At 39.3% G+C, this 16,697-nt stretch overlaps 1 non-coding gene across 1 annotated transcript; it reads left to right on the plus strand.

Annotated features, from left to right (window-relative positions):
- The first annotated feature begins 15,863 nt into the window (after positions 1–15,863).
- On the plus strand, positions 15,864–15,969 carry LOC128280216 (small nucleolar RNA R71). The gene has a single exon (XR_008270397.1). It is a non-coding gene; the product is annotated as a small nucleolar RNA R71 (small nucleolar RNA).
- Positions 15,970–16,697: the final 728 nt, after the last annotated feature.

Here is a 16,697-nt window from a genome sequence, read left to right on the forward strand (position 1 = left end):
CTTAAAACATGATCTAATAAAATCATAATCTAAGTTCTATTACTTGAAAACTTACCTCGGATGTTGTCGAACGGCTTCAACGGCTATTCGATCACTTTTTCCTTTCCCTTATCCAACTGTGGTCCTCTAAGCTCTTGAGCTAATTCAAACAAATTTAACTTATTAAAGTCTCATTTTGCTAGCTTATGGCCGAATATGACAAGGAGTTTGATAGGTCATATGGCCACCTTTTAGCTCAAATACACAATGATCATACGCATTTTTAATCACATCAAACAATTTAATACAATTCATTCGAACATCAAAAGAGAAGCTCAAGGTACTTAGCCCATATATACATTAGACATTAGAGTCACATATGTACGAAATCACGAATCGAATTCAACATACTAGCTAATATTTCCCTTAGCGAATTTTCTAAGTCAAGCTAAAGCCATCAATAGGCTACCAATGGCCGAACATACCCATCAACTCATGTACTCATTCATGTGGCGAACATACACATCTATGCTAAGGCCGATTGCAACACTTAATACATTCTACAAGTATGGTCACTTGTATTGACTAAACACCATTTGTTTCAAGTTCAAAACTTGGCTAATACACATATATACACTATTAAAGCATCCTCTCCTTTACACTAATTCAACACATGCATTACCCATAATATACAAAATTATATTCGCCTTAGCACACAACTTGCTAGCCGATTCTTCTCCATCTAGCAACTAATGCACATACGAGCTCATTTGTTAGACTCTACTTCATCTAAAAACAACCTTATTTCTCTTCTATTTCCTACCATGGCCGAATGCATCACAACACCTTACCATTTCAATTTTGGTCATGGTTGAACAAGGAACTTAATGTCTCACTCAAGGATGCTAAAAAGGAGATTCAAGAGTTATCAATCCACCATCACATGCATCATTACAAGCTTCACTTTTAGCATGCAAATAACATCAACACAAATCCACCTTAGCCGAATATCATCTCCATGACATAGTAAAGATTTGAACCATGGGCTAGTTAGAACTCAAGCTAACAAAAAAAAACATGCATGAATCTCATGGCACAACATCAAACTTACCTTCACCTAGCTACAAGCATGGCCGAATCTCTTCAACATTTCCTCCCTTCTTTCTTTTGAATTTTCGGTCAAGAAAAACCAAAGAACACAACTTGTTTTTCTCTCTTCCTTAGAACATTCGGCCAAGAGCTATGAAGAAAGATGGACACTTTATTTTTTTCTTGTTTTCTTTCTTACACTCACGGCAATGGGGAGGGGGAGAAACAATCTCTCCATTCTTTTCCTTTTTTCCATTTCTTTATTACTAACTTTAGTTTATTTTTTCCTCCCATGATGCACCAACACAACATGTCTATGACATGTTTTGCCCATCATCCTTTGTCCACCCTAATGTCATGGCCGGCCACTACTAGATGGGGGGAAAATTGACATGCAAGTCCCCCCTTTTTCATACATGCACTAATAGGCCATATTACATTTGCCTAGCACATTTCTAAATTTTCTCACATAAGTCCTATGTACTCTATTCACATGCAATTAACTAAATCGAAGCTTAAAAATTTTCGCACATTCATATTCACATATTTTAGACAATAAATATCACATTCAAATAATTTGGTGACTCGGTTTAGCGGTCCCGAAACCGCTTTCCGACTAGGGTCACTTTAGGGCTGTCACAACCCAAGTGGATATGTTGTAGAATTACTAAAATACCCCTATAGGGTAGGACTATCGATTTACCCTTGGAAGGTAAAATGACTATTTTGCCCCTCGTGCGTAAATGACTAACTTGTGTGATGATTGGGTTAGTTGATGTGGATTTATGTTAGTTATTGTTAATTCGTAAGTCTAATGTGTTAGTGATCGATTGTAGGATTATCGCGTGGGAGATATCGTCATCAATCGTCATAAACCAGGTGTGTAAACGACACCCTCCCTTAGACTGAATCAGTAAAAACCGAAATACCAAAATGTTGGTATTTTGTGAACTCGCGAGCGTGCGAGCGCTCGAGCGCTCGTGAGACAGTTTTTAATGAATATGGTGCATTTTGATGATTAGAGTGCAATGTGTGCATTTTCGTGCACAACGGTATTTTTGGGCTTAATGGGCCGAAAACGGGCCAATGGGCCAACGAGCCCACTTTGGCAAAAAGACGAGGTAAGTACTTTTGATTACTTGGTAAATGTTAGAATGAGCATGAAACCTTAGCAATAGGTGATAATTACTGAAATACCCTTATGCTTGCAAAATTACGATTTTACCCCTAGGGTTATTTTTTTCTAAAAAGCATGATGTTCTGTTTCTGTATACGTATGCCACAACATATTATTTCTGTTGCATGGGACATAGGTTTATATTGATGGAGGAAGCGTTCTAGCAGCCTCGCTGCAATCTGGTGGCTTCGCCAGATATATCTGCTACAGTGACTTCGTTATAATATCCGGCGACCTTCTTTGCAATCGGTGGCTTCGCCACATATATATATATATATCTGTTCTGGTGGCCTAGCCACAATATCTGTATCTAGTGACTTCATCAAAATATCTGGCAGCCTCGCTGCAATTTCTATGGTGTGTAGCAGTTGGGTGGGTCGAGTAGTCTCCCCACATGGTGTAAGGCTGGTACGGGGGTGTTATAGATGGCTCGGTTGGGATTTACGCATTCATGATATATTTGTTCAGATCTCGCTACGGGCCTATGGGTTTCATTCGATTTCATCTTGGGCCAAGGCCCGAGATAAGTCCGACTCTAAGGTTTGATCTATTTTGGGCTATGGTTGGGTTATGTTACACACTGAGTTTACCGAACTCACCCTTTATTTTTATCTCTGTAGGAAATCCCCAACGATAGTGGACTTGGAGCCGTGAGGGATTTGAGTGGCCACATCATCCAAAGTTGGTTTTTAAGTTAGTTTATTTTTATTATTTTATATTCTGATTTAATTTTTGGGTTTTAAGTTGTAATAAGGCCGCTATTTAAATTTCTTTTTTTCGCTATGGTTTTACTTTTTGATTATATTTATACTATGACGAAACTGCTAGTGTTAGGTTGTGCGGGTTTTCAAAATTAATGAACGTTTTCAAGACTCAACAAGCACAACAAATGGATAGCCTAAAGATTGATAAACCGGCTTTTCATTCAACCGTTGTTTTTACAAAGACCACCCCAATCACTTAAACTAGCAAATGCATACTAAGTCGTAAGTCCATGTGACACGTCAGATTTGGCCGTTTGGGCTGGGTTTAGGGTGTTACATTATCGGAGATTTATTAAAGGGTTTTCAATGATAGCTTCTCTGATGACTCGATTGTTACAAAAAGAAGTGAAATTCGAGTGGACTGATAAATGTCAGCAGAGTTTTGATAGATTGACAGCTTTATTGATGGAAGCGCTCGTATTAGTCCAACCTGAATCGGGTAAAAAATCTATAATTTACAACGATGCCTCATTCAATGGTTCAGGATGTGTATCAATATGATCGCGTGATTCGTAACAAGTAATAAATATTTATAATCAAGATCAGACCTAGACTAACTATTATCACGACGAAAAGGCAAGCGCACCTATCGAACAATAGTATAGTAATGGCAAGACTGGGATATCGTACCCAAGGGAACTAAAAGTACTATTAATAACTATCTTTTTATTATCTAGCCTAAGAATAAAAGGGTTTGTTTTAATTAACTAATTATTTAAACTAAGAACGCACAGAGAAAAGAATTGGGGAATTGCTTTTGGGAAAATCGATTGACTTGAGACAATACCTAAGGAAAAATCCACCTAGACTGTACTTGTTATTCTGGCTCCGAATCGGACGATTTATTCATTCAACTTATTCCGTAGAGATCCCTAAGTTATGTTATTATCCCTATTCAAGACTAATAACGTCTAATCCCTAGATTGTATAACCGAGACATTTCTCTAATTAACACTCTAGGGTTGCATTAACTCGATCTATGGATCCCCTTATTAGGTTTCATCCTATTTCTAAGCGTGCAATCAACTCCGCTTAATTATGGAAAATGTACTCTTAGACAGGGTCTATTCCTCCTCTGAATAAGAGCGTGTCTTAAATCAGTATCCTGGGATATCAAAGCAAGAATTAAGAACACATAATTAAGAACAAGTTAAATATTTATCATACGATTCAGAAAATAATAACAAAATTCGTCTTAGGTTTCATTCCCCTTTGGTATTTAGGGGATTTAGTTATAACTAAATAAGAAAACATCTCAGAAGAATAAAAAAATTCAAAACATAAAGAAAACCCAAAACTCCTGAAGGGGAATTGAGGAGAGATCTTCAGTCTTGATGATGAATCTGGCTTCTGAGATGGATCAATTGGCTTCCTTGGGGTAATTCCTTACCCCTCTTCTCCTTCTCCCCTTTTCTCCTCCTTTAGTGCGCATTTATAGGCTTTGGAATGCCTGGAAATCCTCCAAAGTGGCCTTTTCCGAATTGGACTTAACTTGGGCTCAGTAGGGACACGCCTGTGTGACACGACCGTGTGACGTGATTGCCAGGCATTGTTCGATCCGTTAAATTGCAGACAGCCGTGTGGGTCAATGGCCAGGCCGTGTGAATCGTGAAAGCCTTGGTTGACACCCTCGAAAGACACGGGCGTGTGAGCTGCCCTTGTGGCAAGGCTGACATGGGCATGTGAGCTACCATTGTGGCAAGGCTTAGGCCGTGTTATCTTCTCGATTTGGTCTGTTTTGTCCCTTTTTGGCTCGTTTTTGGCTCCTTTTGACTCTTGGTGCTCTCCTGAGTACAAAACATGAAATTAGAGCAGTAGGAGCATCGAATTCACCAATTCTAATGAGAAATCATCTATAAAATGCATTAAACATGGGGTAAAAATATGTATAATTTACGGTTTATCATGATATAAGATGGTAAAGTAGTGGCTTATGCATTTACGGTTTATCATGATATAATCGACTTAGACTTCACTTGTTATTCTGACTTTAAATCGGACGATTTATTCATTTAACTTGTTCTGTAGAGATCCCTATGTTATGTTATTATCCAAATTCATGACTAATAACGTCTAATCCCTAGATTGAATAATTGAGACCTTTCTCTAATTAACACCCTAGGGTTGCATTAACTCGATCTATGGATCCCCTTATTAGGTTTCACCCTAATCCGGCAAAACCTTGTCACCCTTCTCTAGGCGCGCAATCAACTTCGCTTAATTATGACAATTGTACTCTTAGACAGGGTCTATTCCTCCTCTGAATAAAAGCTTAACTTGAATCAATATCTTGGAATATCAAAACAAGAATTAAGAACACATAATTAAGAACAAGCCAGATATTTATTATACAATTCAGAAAATAATAACAAGATTCATCTTAGGTTTCATTCCCCTTAGGTATTTAGGGGCTTTAGTTCATAACTAAAAAGGAAAACATCTCAGAAGAATAACGAATACAAAACATAAAGAAAACCCAAAACTCCTGGAGGGAAATTGAGGGGAGATCTTCAATCTTGATGGTGAATCCGATTTCTGAGATGGATCAATTGGCTTTCCTTGAGCAGTTCCCTGCCTCCTTCTCTCTGTGTCCCCCTTTCTTCCTTATCTAGGGTGTCTTTATAGGCTTTGGAATGCCTAAGAACCCTTGAAATTAGCCTTTTTCGAATTGGACTCAACTTGGGCTCGGCAGGGACACGCCCATGAGCGATTACTTCAGGCCATGCTCGAACCTGTTAGAAGGGCACGAGCGTGTGTTCTACCCGTGTGAGTCGTGCTTCGATTCACCAAATTGACACGACCGTGTGGTCTGCTCGTGTGAGGAAGTCTAAGCCGTGTTGATTTTGTACTTTGGCCTATTTTCTCTGTTTTTGGCCTATTTCTCGTTCCTTTCACTCTTCTATGCTCTCCTAAGTATAAAACATGAAATTAAGGCATTAAGGGTATCGCATTCACCAATTCTAAGGAAAAATCATCCATAAAATGTGTTAAGCATGGGGTAAAAATATGTATAAATTACGGTTTATCAAATAGCCCCACACTTAAGCATTTGCTTGTCTTCAAGCAAAATTCTCAACTCATAATCAAAATAAATTCTTCTTAACTTATAATCTCTATCGAAAATATCTCAAACTAATTCATGAGTAGTCGTACATTGAGAATTCAACTAAAAGAACATTAGAGCTTCAAACATTCCAAGTTGAGTATTTAATCATGCAAAACTTAGGCATCTCCCCTTATCTAAGTGGTTACCTCGATTCGAAATCTCACGGAGTTTAACATCTTCACTAAAGATTTACTCAAATCACTCAAAATGTTTAAGGACAATGAAAGTAGCACTCATCAGTCAATATGAAATGTTATTACCATAGGCTTGCATGAAAATCACATCTCCACCACTATAAATTGAGATGATACATCAATCAAATGGTCTTTAGAGGGTTGTAACGTGGCTTTGGTTAGGGGATGTGGTCACAAGCTGAAGGAAATAGTTAGGATCGAGATTGAATTGGAAAATCACTTAACTAGAAAAAGATTTAATCATCACTTGCGTACAATAGAGCTTCTTCTCAGAATATGGAATTTAATTACTTAAGCTCGAAAACAAAAGATTACTACTAATGTGTATACACAGTTTTTGTTTTTTTTTTTAAGAACAAGTCAAATAACATAGACTAACTATTAAGAACAAGACATAGCTGAGCAACTATTTCAATTCAAATCTCGACAAAAATAGAGATCAATTTTAATTTAGAGGATTTCAACAATAATGGGTTAAGGGTTAATATTAAGGGTGATACAAGAAATGGCTTGTTAGGCTCAAGGGGGTTCACTAGGGGTTAATCGTGGAGGTAGGCTTTTCATGGCATGAGTGGGTTAATCCTAAGTGCCTTAATCATTTTGACATATCAAATCAAATGGTGTGGTCTTGACATGCATAATCAAGCAAGTTCTAGAATAACAGTTCAATATTGACGCACTCAAAGCAATAATAAAAGTGAGCATGAAAGAATTAATAGATGCTCAAAAGAATCAAAAATCTCACAAGAATTATGGCTTTTTGATGTTTGAAACTTGTGAATTCCAACTCAAAGTAATCCTTAAACTTTGGGGAAACAACCTAAAATTTTAAATTCTTAAAAATCAACTTATCATGCTTGATTCTCTAATGTCTTAAAATTTAAACAATCAATGCATAAATGCCTATGATTTAATTCTAGATATATCAATCAAAATCATAAATTAATCAAAATTTATCCTATATATGATATGAGAGCTTTTCAAGAGAACAAGGCAGCCATTCAGGGATTTTTTTGATAATGAAATGAATACCCCTCCCCCCCACATACTTAAGGTGTACATTACCTTCAATGTACAAAGATAAATATATAGAAAAAATGTCAAATTAAGATAGGGAGAGAAGTGAAACTTCTTGAGCGATGAATGAATTTCCTTGAACTGGAGTTTCAGAGAATAATCGGCGTGAGGGTGGAGGAGGATACTCTGGCGGTGGTGGAGGTTCATTAGTCCATAAGTCCTACGCCAAAAGAATATTATATCTGAAATTGGTTATGGTCGTGGTCGAGCAGGACATGGCAGTCGTGGAGAACCTTTCCCAGTGGAGTTTCAAATCCTTGAGTAATAGTGAGCTTTGGAGCTTTTTATAACTGTGATAGCATCAGGAACTCTTTTAGAAAGTATATAAGGAAGAATGATTACTCAGTAGGAAATAGTCAGAATTCAAAATTGCTAAATAAAAATTATAAATCCTAATAAAAATAAGATGAAAGAAAAATAAAAAGTAGTCTTAAAATAAAATAAAAGTAAAAACATAAAATAAAAAATAAAAGTTTTTAAACATCTTTACTGCTAGATGGTCTGCGAGGTGGGGGTGGCGATAAGATGTGGAGGTGCTGACAGATCTGCTGTAGAGTAGCATCAATGTTGTCAACTTGTTGAAAACACTACTGCTCAAATCGAGTGAGGCGCTCAGAAATGTCAGCATATGAAGCCGCCGCATGAACTGGACGAGAGGGTTGTGGTGACTGAGACGGTGGGTCCTCGTGCTGTGGGGGACATCATCAGTAATGTCCTCGGGGGCCTCCTCCATGGTGGATTGGGATCATCCTCATGCTTAGCATGCTCGAGATGCCTTGTAGAGACATCTGGCCAATGAGGGTCAAGGATGATTCTTGGGCCGCTGTGTTGAGGAGCCCGAAGTGTCGAGCCAACCGACTAACATAGGGGCCAATAGAGATGACCCCCTTCCTATGCCGCTCCGTCTAATGTTGAATGGCGAGGGCAATGAAATAGGCAAGGTCGATGACGTGCCCGTGCGACATACACCATAGAAAGTAGGCGTCGTGAGTGTTGACGATGCCAGTGCTCTCTCGCCTTTTTGTTAATATGTGAGCCAAAATGGCTCGTAGGCACCTCAGAGATGGAGGGAGAGCCGATGCCTTGGAGCGGCTAGGATTATAGGTGGCTGAACTTGGTACTAGTGCGTCCCAGCACCATGAAGAATGATGGATATGGCTGTTGAGAGTATCTAAGTCATTCTTCTCCTTAAACTCTTCCGTATATAGGCCTAATGCAGTACTAAATTCTGAGACGCTGAGTTGGCAGACTAATCTGCCTAGGTAAAATTGCACCGTGCCAGGATCATCGTAGTTCATCATTACGGTCTAATGATGAAACATTGAGCATAGTTCCATCGTGAGCTCGAGATATGTTGGCTCGATGATCCCAAAGAAAATCTCCCAAGGATCAATGGTTAGGAGGGCCCGGATTGCATCAGCCAACTGAACTTGTTCTACTACAGCCTAGTTGATGCAGTGGCCCGCAATTAAAGGTCAGGCCTGGAGTATTTGGAAAAGTTCTTCTTGGGGCTCGATGGGAAAGTGCAGGAAAGGGTGGCGAATTTCCGCAGTAGGACCCGAGGAAGATGAAGTTCCCTTCTTTTTCTTTGAAATAGGGACAGCGGTATTCTTTCCTCTTGAAGACGACATTGTGTACGTGCAATATAAAGAATAATAATAGTAGCTAAAAGAATTTGAAAAGGAAGAAACCATGAATTTGAACTAACAATTTCAGCCAAAACTACTAATACTAACCAAACACAACCAAAACAATCAATTTGATAGCCTAATTTCGTGACATTGGCATGGTAATAGCATGAGAATGAGCATAGTAATGTCATGGGTATGACAATAGAATGAGGTTTGCCTAATAACTCGATTTAACACGAAATGTATTATAAATAACCTAAGAATGCAAATTAAATGATAGAATAATGAGCAAAATGAAAAATAGTATGAGAAAAATGAAGATTATTTTGATAATAAGCATTAGAAATAAGTAAAATAGAAGTGGAAGGAGTAAACAAACGCTAAGGGAGAGAGATTAAGCGTCAAAAATGGAGTGGGAAGCAGCGCACGGGCGTGGTAGGGAGGGCGTGTAGACTTGCAGCGGCTAGGGTTAGGGTTTTTTGGGTGAAGAAGGCAATGAATAGTGCAGCCTATTTAGAGATTTTGGGGCACACGGCCAGGTAACATGCCCGTGTTCCCTAATTTGGGCGCGTCTGATAATTGTCCCACGCTCGTGTTCCTTGGGCGTGTTTGTGCACACGGCTGTGTCTGGCGTTGTTCGCTTCTCCCACGCCTGTGTATGTAGCCCAAGCCTGTGGTAATTTAACAGGTTCGACCATGGTTGCTTGGCACGGGCGTGTCGTACGCCCATGTTAATTTGACAGGTTTGGCCACGGTTTAAATGCATGGGCGTGTCGCACGGCCATGTTGTTTTGGCAGGCCGTGGGCGATTTATCGTATCCTGTGTTGGGAGAAATCTTTGCCCTGTTTTCACACGGCCTAAGGCACGCTCGTGGGATAGGCCATGTCTGTGTGGGAAACCTGTATTCAAGAGCTCGTTAGTAAGTTTTGTGTTAAACACTAAAATTTAAAGAAGTTAATACAGTTAGTGCTCGGGTTACCTCCCAAGAAGTGCTTATTTTTAGTCTAAACTTGACTTACCTCTCCATTGAATGGTCATGGTGGTTCGAGGAGCTTATACTCTTCATTCCTGCTATCATTCTCATAAAAATAAGGTTTTAGACGGGTATTGTTTACCTTAAAAGTGCCGAACTTGGGAAAATGCTAAGTACCATAAGAGAGATTTCTTTATTCGGGTTGGTAGTGACAATGTGAGGATCTGCGGCATCTAATAATACTTTATCTCCAACCTTAAGTTGATTTGGGAAGGCATTGAGCTCGTTCTGGCGTAGTTTTGGTTTATCATGTGTTTTCGATTTATGCGCCTGCCATTCATCTAGCTCCTCGATTTGTAGCCTTCGATCTTCATGAATAGGTCCTCTGCTACTGCTTGAGAATGGCTCTTGTACTTCCTTCAGACCCATTTCCTACGAAGTAGGTTGCACCATATTGTCAGTTTTAGTAAAATGGTTTAGATGATCACCTTTAATTTCTGATGTATTGCCAGAATTGCAAGCTTGAAGGGTGATTGTTTCATCTCCCACACAGAGTGTGAGCTCACCTGTGCCAACATCAATAGTCATTTTAGTAGTTGCTAAAAAGGGCCGTCCTAAAATCAAAGGAATGTTGCCATCCTCCTCTATGTCTAGAACAATGAAGTCAACGGGAAATATAAATTTATCGATTTTAACTAACACACCTTCAATAATACCCTTAGGAAATCTTATAGTTTTATCTGCTAATTGAATGCTCATCCTAGTCTGTTTGGGTTTCCCAAGACCTAATTGTTTGAACATTTTGTAGGGCATGACGTTAATACTAGCCCCTAAATCAGCTAATGCATTATTAACATCTAAACTACCAATTAAGCAAGGAATCGTAAAACTCCCTGGATCTTTTAGTTTTTTGGGTAGTTTATTCTGTAGAATAGCTGAGCAAACTGCGTTTAGCTCCACATACGACGCCTCGTCTAACTTCCGCTTATTTTCTAAAAGCTCCTTTAAAAATTTCATTGCGTTTGGCATCTGCGATAGAGCTTCAATAAACGGTAAGTTAATATGTAATTTTTTTAAGAGTTTAAGGAATTTACCAAATTATTCATCTGAGCGGTCTTTCCTTGTCGCGTTGGGGCATTGTAACACCCCAAACCCGGCCCAGACGTTACGGCTGAATTCGGCGTGTCACATTGAAGTGTTTTTTGAAAACCATGTTTTCATTGAAAACCCTTCTTGATGTAAAACTCATTGGAGCGTTATTGTAAAACTCATGTTTTAATTAAAAATCTTTGAAAAGAATATTTTTGTTATAGATTAAAGTGAATGGAAGCTGTGCACCAGGTAGGAAGCCAGAAAAGAGGAGGTGAGTCTATTGGACTGCTTAAGTACCAAGCTCTCCATGGATCTAATCCTAGACATGCACACATCCATTGCCACACTTAAAGCATATTACTTGTCCACGAACAACAAATTAAGTTTAAGTCCATTTAAAATATTTATTTCCTTTGAAAACATTTACGTTGCGGAAGCTTTGCTCAGTAATCGTGATATTTTGAAAATAAGTAACTTCTATAAAACGTGCCCTAGAGCTAACCAATTTAATAACCCAAAATATTAAAAATAATAAAAAGAACGGCCTTATTACAACGTAAACCAGAATAAAAATAATCAAAATAATAAATGCGAAACTTATTTTAAAGAAAACATAAACTTAATCTTCGTGGCCACTCTGAATCCCGCCCAGCTCCAAGTTCACCAACTAGGGCTCACCTGCAAGGATGGAAGAGAAAGAGGGTGAGTTTGGAAAACTCAGCGTGTAAAGTATCTCAACCAGAGCCCAAATCAATTCAAGCTTTACTGGGCCTAAGCCCTATTCAGAAATTAGTGCTAACTGGGCCTTAGCCCATATCAATATTAATCTGGGCCATAGCCCCTTATAGTATCAGAGTATATTGGGCCTAGCCCATATCAGTATCAATCTGGGCCGTACCCTATTACAATTCGAGATATATTGGGCCTTACCCATATTAACATAGTTGGGCCCGCTTCAATACAGTTGGCCCATAACAAAACAGTCTCATATGATTAATGCATGATAACCCTATCCAACCCTGCACTTGCCTCCGTCCATCCCTACACTTCCTGTGGGGAATAAATCACCCACGCCATCCCTACACTTACAGTGTTAGCATCGGTTGTGGCACTAACTATAATCCACAGCAAAGCTGCTTATATCAGAATATGTGGCACAGCCACCAGAACGGGTTCTTCCTCCACAACATAACCCAGATCCCATGCAACAGATATATATGTCATGCCATACAACAAACAGAATCAGAATATCATGCATTTCAGTCAAAATTAACCCTAGGGGTATAACGGTCTTTTTGCACCTATGGGTAAAACGGTAATTTTCATACTTAGGGGTGTTTTAGTAAAATTCACTATTTTAGGGTTTACATACATCCTACAACCATTAACGCATCAACAGAAACACTTACCGAGCGTCTTTACTGAATTGGGCCTGTTGGCCCATTAACCCGTTTTCGACCCATTAAGCCCAAATATACCGAAGTGCACGAAATTGCGCACTCTGCAATCATACTGCTTTAGATTACCAAAACTAACAAACAACCATCTCACGAGCGCTCGCATGCTCGCAAGTTCACAAAATGTTGGCTTTCCGGCATTTCAGCTTTTCGGCTTTTCGGCTTTTGCCGATCTAGTCTATGAGTGGGTGTCGTTTACACACCTATTTTTCGACGAAACGTTGATGAGGTTGACATACGAGTTGCCTACAATCAGTTACTAACACGTTAAACTATGAATCCATAACAACTTAACACATCAAACCCTTACCATATTTGGCCCTTAACACCTTAGGCACAAAGTTCTTACCTTTGCCGGAAAAATGGACTAGATTTAGATCCAGTCGTTCCACTTGTCCAAGCCTTCGATCAGCAGCCCCTAGATCACACTATTATCACAATAAAATAGTTGTCACAACCCTTAGAGCCACAGAGCCCAAATCGATAGCCTCCTTAAACCTTTAGGGGTTTCGGCTTTTCTAAAACCTGAAATAAAGAATAGGTTTAAAAATTTACCACCGGTTCCTTCGGTTAATGATTCCAATTAATTCCTACTCAATTCTGATGCATATCTAACCCAGCAAATGTTAACAAAAATCGAGCCTTTAGTGATCTTATGAATTCAGCTATGCCCCTTTGACTATGTGTTTTCGGCTTTTTGTAATTGTGTAAAGAAAGATGGAATATGGGAGTTTTGCTGTGGTCTTGTCGACAGAAACTTGGGGTTCAGAGGATTAGAGAATTGGTCAAAAAGATGGAGAGAAGTAAAAATATTTGGCTAGGAAAAATCGGCACAGAAGAAAATATAGGCTTTCGGGATTTCGGCTTTTTATGGCAAATGGTTATGAAGGTTTAGAAATGACTGATAAAAGATAGAGATGTACAGGATGATAGGAAGATTCGGCTATAGAGGAAAAAATAAAAAGAAAAGAAGAAAGTAGATGGAGAGAAAAGAAAAGAAAAGAAGAAGGAAAGAGAATGGAAGAAGAGAGGAGAAACGATGAAGGTCGATCTCAAAAATAACAGTAGCTATGAATGGCCCCAACCTAAATCGATTAATTGCTTAAAAATACCCAAGACTAAATAAATAAATAAAGAAAGAAAAGAAAGACAACCCATACACCAAATTTTAAGAGTTTTTCGGCATTTAATTGCCTATAGCCGAATTGGTACTCTGCCATAAATCTTATTTCGGCATAAATTCCTTCCCAAATTCAAATTCCATACTTTTCTCCTAAATTTCAGCCCCCACCAATTTAAATCCCACCCAACCTCTTGGTACCACCAGCAGCGGTCCGCCGCTTGACCGACTCAAGCCAATGCTAGGAGAGTTTCAATCAACCTCTGACTCTCCCTCATGTGAGCAGCAAAATTCCCAACCTTACGCGCGAGATGAAGCTCGAACCCCGAACCTCCATCCGTCTTGCGCCCTTGCGCCTTCGCCTGAGCTGCTGGCCACTACACCACGCTTTCTTCTTTAGTAACATATGGTTACAATTAATTATAAACCTTACCTACTGAAGCTTTGGTCCGCTTGACCGACTCAAGCCAATGCTAGGAGATTTCAGTCAAACTCTAACTCTTCCCCACGTGAGCAGCAAAATTCCCAACCTTACGCGCGAGATGAAGCTCGAACCCCAGACCTCCGTCCGAGTTGCTGGCCACTACACCACGCTTTCTTCTTTAGTAACATATGGTTACAATTAATTATAAACCTTACCTGCTGAAGCTTTGGTCCGCTTAAAAATAAAAGAGAATTTCGCCTTCCACGCGACTTGAACCTGCGACCTTCTAACCCTACACACACATTGCTTGCCACTGCACCGAAGTTCCTTTCATGACATAATCCTTTCACATTTAATTTTAACCTTTACCTGCTTCAGTTCTGGCTTGCTAAAAATAAAACAGAGTTCGCCTTCCCCTGGAATCGAACCCATAACCTCTTGGCAGGCCTAGCATGCTGCTGCCACCATGCCACAGACGCTCCTTGTGTTAAATTATACTCGTAACCCCTCTTAACCCTTATTCCAATCTCGATCTGCATAAAAACTCCCAAATTGCACGCGCCGTGCCTTGAACCCAGGCACCTCCCAGCCTTCCTAGCGTGCTTAGCCACTAGGCCAGGTGCTCCTTTATGCTAAAACTCAGCCCAAATTATTAATAAGGCCTACTGCCCAAATTCTCTTAAGAGGCAAAATTTGAGAATTTTGCTCAAGCTATGGGCCGAGCCCAGGACCTTTTTGCCATACCATAACCCTTCGTATTTTATTTATTTACTAAACTAAACATAATTCTAATAGTTAATAATAATAATTAATTTAGAACATCTAAATTATTCGGGTCGTCTTCTCCCCGAACCCAAACTCAAGGCCCAATACTTTCTAGGCCCAATTTCTGGGGCGTTACAGGTATGGCACACGAGGTTTATATTCGACATTCACTAATTTGTTTTTATTATGACCTACCTCACCTTGACCTCTGCTCACCACAGCTTCTTGCCTCGGTTCTGGCTCAGGCTCAACGGATCCTTCTTCATCTTGAACATTAATCGCATTGAGTTGTTCCCTTGGGTTGGGTTCAGTATTACTTGGCAAGCTACCTTGTGGTATTTCAGAGATTAGTTTGGACAGCTGGCCTATCTGAGTTTCGAGCCCTTGGATCGACGCTTGTTGATTTTTAAGTGCTGTCTCAGTGTTTTGGAAACGGGTTTCTAACACCGATAAAAATTTAGACAGCATCTCTTCAAGGTTCTGTTTCTTTTCCTGTTGATAGGGTGGTTGTTGAAAACTTAGAGGATGTTGGGGTCTTTTATTTCCTTGATTGCCCCACGAGAAATTGGGATGGTTCCTCCAACCTGCATTATAAGTGTTACTATATGGGTTATTTTGGGATCTAGAGTCATTGTTACCCATATATTGGACTTGTTCCTCCTCGATGCTAAAGTTGAAGGGCTGATGCTCTGTGCATGCTCCTCATCTATTCGTCTCGCACCTCATTACTGAATGTACCTGAGTAGAACCAAGTAAACAATCAATCTTTTTATTTATAAGTTCTACCTGGTTTGACAGCATAGTAACCGAATCAACGTTATAAACGCCTATTGTTTTAGTTGGCTTAGTCCTCATAACTTGCCACTGATAGTTATTCAATGACATCTCTTCAATAAATTCGTACGCCTCTTCAGGTGTTTTGTTGTTGATGGTTCCCCGGCTGCTGCATCAATCATTTGCCTTGTCAAGGGGTTCACACCATTTTAGAATGTTTGAACTTGCAACCATAGAGGTAATCCATGGTGAGGACACCTTCGCAGTAGGTCCTTGTATCTCTCCCATGCATCGTAAAAAGTTTCTAAGTCCATCTGCATAAACGAAGAGATATCATTATGTAATTTGGCTGTTTTAGCCGGCGAAAAATATTTTAATAAAAAAATTTCGGTCATTTATTCCCAAGTAATAATTGACCTTCGTGGTAACGAGTTCAAACACTGTTTAGCTTTGTTCCTCAATGAAAAATGAAATAACCGAATATGAATGGCATCGTCAGAAACACCATTAATTTTAAATGTATCGCAGAATTCCAAAAAATTTGCCAAGTGAGTGTTTGGATCCTCATCCTGTAAACCATCAAACTGAACAATTTGTTGTATAATTTGAATAGTGTTAGGTTTTAGTTCAAAATTATTTGCAGCAATAGCAGGCCTAACTATACTTGACTCAGTTCCTATTAAAGTAGGTTTAGCATAATCATACATAGTACGAGGAGCAGGATTTTGATTTGCTAGTTCAATGGGTATCGTAGGAGGTAGCTGATTGTCGTGGTTTTCAGCCATCTCCTCGGTTGGGGTTTGAATATCGTCCTCTTGCTCGTTCTCTATGTATCTTAAGCTTCACCTTATTTCTCTTTGGTCTCTACGAACTGTGTGATCGATTTCTTCGTCAAAAAGTAGTGGTCCTAACAGGTTTCTTCTAGTCATAAACTATAAAAACCTGCCAAGAGAAAGAAAAAGTAAATTAATAAATAATAATAAAAATAAAATATAATTAACTTGTAAGAAAAATAAATGGCTAAAGTAATAAAAATTGAGCGTTCCAAATATCTTAGTTCCCCGGCAACGATGC

Source organism: Gossypium arboreum, chromosome 8 (genome assembly GCF_025698485.1).
Source record: "Gossypium arboreum isolate Shixiya-1 chromosome 8, ASM2569848v2, whole genome shotgun sequence".
In the NCBI taxonomy this organism is placed as follows: domain Eukaryota; kingdom Viridiplantae; phylum Streptophyta; class Magnoliopsida; order Malvales; family Malvaceae; genus Gossypium; species Gossypium arboreum.